Genomic DNA, 3,525 nt, shown 5'->3' with positions numbered 1-3,525 from the left:
CCTTGCACGTGCTACAAGGGTGAGAGAGAAAAGAAAAAAAACACAGAATAAGGCAGTCCTCACCTTTAGCAACACCTAGAGCTCAGAAGCCAAAGTCGAGCCTCGCTGGCCAGGTTTCTTGCTCCAAGCCCAGTGGGGCTGATGAAAATTCCATCTCTAGGACGGAGGGGATGGTCACTCTCCTTCCAGACAGACAGCCCACACTGGCAGACAGTGGAAAGGAATTCTGTTCTGCACGGGCAAGGGAAAAAAGAATGGAACCGCCGGAATTGGTAACTCTACCGTCTGAAGAAAACATAGCTCTTAACATTTGACAGAGAGGCGACCAAACCGTACTTTTTAAGCAACCATACGCCGGAGCTTTGCGAGAGAAGCAGAGCTGCACAGTCTCCGTGTCTGCCAGAATCACAGCAGCGAAGACGAGGGAGGCCTTCAACGAGACGGCCCAACACAGTGGCTGCAACCGGGGGCTCAGGCATGGGGACAATTGTGAGGATGGTGCAGGACCGGGCAGTGTTTCGTTCTGTTGTGCAGAGGGTCGCAGGGGGCGCCCACTCGATGGCGCCTAACAACACCAGTGGCCTGCGTCTCTCAGGAACACCTGCAGATCCCAGCCATCGTGGTGACCCAGACTGCCAGACAAACTTGAGCGCATGATAGCTCGCTGTTCTGAACCCTAAGGAGAGCTCTGCCTGGGCGGGGACGAGGCTCTGAAGCGCCTGGCCCCAGCCATCGTCTTGCCAACTGGCCCTTGATACTTGAAAATAGGGAGGGGCAAGGAGATGGAAATCAAATCATTTCATATGGTCTCTCGGCAACCAGTGAGGTTTGTATGTTGTTTTTCACTTTTAGGGGAAGGCTGAAAATATCGAAGAGATCTTTGGTTATCCAAATATGCCAACTACCCAAAACGTGATGGCTCTCATGGATAGGACAATACACTGTTGTCTGTTTTTGATGATCCAGCTACAGCCCTTGCAACCCATGCCAACCCATCTAGGGACCCTTTGGGACCGAGAAGCACTCAAGATCCAACCTACTCCTCAGATACCTCTCTATGAGCTCTCTTGGGACAGGGCCAGCCCAAACCCTCATTTCCCATCAGCACCTGCACTGCAGAGCACCGAATGGCTGGCAGACAGAACCTACTGGGGTTTCCAAGCTGCCCTGCTCCTTGTTGTTACTGTTGGTGGTGGTGTCGATTCGAACTCCTCATAACCCCAGGTAACAGACCGCACTCGGTAGGAGTATGGTGCCAACCTGGCCGAGGAACACATTTGGGATTCATTGAAGGGCGGAGAGATAAATGGCTCCATGAGCCTTGTCTTTCTGGCCTCTTGCTCTTTGATGATCGGACCAGTGTGCGTCTGCCTGAGCTTGCTCTCTGCCTCAATTTGCAAGCTACACAACCTGTGGGACACCTAACCCGTGGACTGTGTCACTGTCGTTTGAGGTTCCTTCAAGACCTGTTTTGTCACGCTAGTAGAGTATACATTACTTGAGCTGGGGACTGTCGGGCCCTGTCATCTGGCTGACTATTGGTGACCTGCCATGCTGTTTGCTGCCTGTGGCTGGATTGCCTGAATTGCTCTACAGAGGACTCAGCTGTCTGCTTCGTTGACTTGCACCTGGTGGCCCTCAAGACTTGAAGGGCTGCCAGTGTATTAGTTGTCTCATGGAAGTGAGTGGCACTGAGCCATTTGTACTGTTCTATAATTAGCTGTTTATTAGACATATGTTATATATCTATCTATCTGTATAAATATATATAAAATCATGAGTGTGCTGGTTCTGTTTCTGTAGAGAACCCTAACATTCAGCCTAAAACTGCCCTGGTGGCCTAGTAGATTACAAATTGGACTTTGCCACAAGGCAGCGATTTGAACCCACCAGTCACTCGGCAAAAGAAAAACGAGATGTTCCCCCTGGTCTCAGAAGCCCACAGCTGCAGTTCTACTCTGTCCACTCCCTGGCAGTGAGCTGGGTTTGGGTTTGGGTTTGAACTTCATGGGAACAGCTCTACCAGCCTTTCTCCCGTGGAGCTGCTGGGTGGGTTCCCAGCACTGACCTGCCCTGTAGCGGCCAAGCACTTAACCACCGTGAAACGCCTATTTCTTTGTTGCTGTTAGGTGCCATCGGGTCAGTTCCGACCCATAGCCACCCTCTGCCCGTTCCTGTGACACCCTCACCATTGTTCCTGTGCCTGTGCAGCCCCTTGACTTTGCCAAGCATGATGTTCTTCTCCAGGGACTGGTCTCTGCTGACAACATGCCCAAAGTATGTCAGATGAAGTCTGGTCATCCTTGCCTCTAAAGCAGCGGTTCTCAATCTGTGGGTCGCGACCCCTTTGGGGGGTCGAATGACCCTTTCACAGGGGTTGCCTGATTCATAACAATAGCAAAATCACAGTGATGAAGTAGCAACAAAAATAATTTTATGGTTGGGGGGTCACCACCACCTAAGGAACGGTATGAGAGGGTCACGGCATTAGGAAGGTTGAGCATCACTGCTGTAAAGAACACACTGGTCATACTTCTTCCAAGACAAATATGTTTTCCCTTAGTAAAAAAAACTCCTGCTCGGGTCAAAGGAGCACTGAGACTCTAGCTGAGTTCTGGGGCCATCATGCTAATCTTCTCCACGGCGTGTCCTGAGCTCCCATACCGACTCCCGGGTCAGAGCTTGACAGTTTCCTAAGTTGCCTGAACTGTCAGTAACTTGGTTTCAAACCAGAGCATGGTTCCCTGGCCTTTAGGAGTCCAGAGGAGCAAACCACCCTTCAGTCTTCACTCTGCTTGACCAATCCAGCCTGCACGACAATGCTTTGACTCCTGCAATTATCGTGTACACACAAGACCTGTGCTAGAGAACCTACCAACAGAGGGCAGAGAACAACTGTAGAAAGTGAGATGAAGTGAAACAGAAAAGAGGCATTGCAAAGGGTGCATTTCAGGCAGGACAAGAGGAGGCAGTGGAATTAGAGAGCCGTTAGCATGTAAGCAGTAAAGCATATAGACAGTAAAGTAACAGGTTTTGAAAAGTCTACCTTATGTCTTTTAACCCAGTGAGGAGAGAGAATCTTGAAAAAGAGCCAGCCCATTACTGCTCAGCTGCCCCCTCCCCTTCCCCTCCAAGCAGCCCTTGCGCTCCATCCAGACTGCAGGACCCAGCCCACTGCCAGACCCTGGGTCTAGTTCGCCTTCTCATACCCATGGGAACGCCTCCTCAAAGAACTCCGGATACTGCTTAAAGGGTCGAGGTTTGTTAAGTCATACATAGCGTTCTTTTTTAAGTTAAGTTTTGAAATTAGAAATGTTTTCAAATAAGATTCTAACTTCCAACTTACCTGCCAAGATATGTGTTCTAAACGATGAATCAGCACGCTATGCCGAGGACCAGAGATAGCAGCTTTGTTTTTCACGGAAAATGCTTCTCAGAGAGCGGTTGATGCCTAAGAAGAGAGAATCAGCAGGAGAGGGAGCTGGCACATTAGTTCACATTAGTGCCCGGCTTCAGATGAGCCCA

Source organism: Echinops telfairi, unplaced genomic scaffold, assembly GCF_000313985.2.
Source record: "Echinops telfairi isolate 266 unplaced genomic scaffold, ASM31398v2 ScPeMD7_25;HRSCAF=90, whole genome shotgun sequence".
NCBI classification, from domain to species: Eukaryota; Metazoa; Chordata; class Mammalia; order Afrosoricida; family Tenrecidae; genus Echinops; species Echinops telfairi.
Note: the sequence above shows the minus strand (reverse complement) of the source record.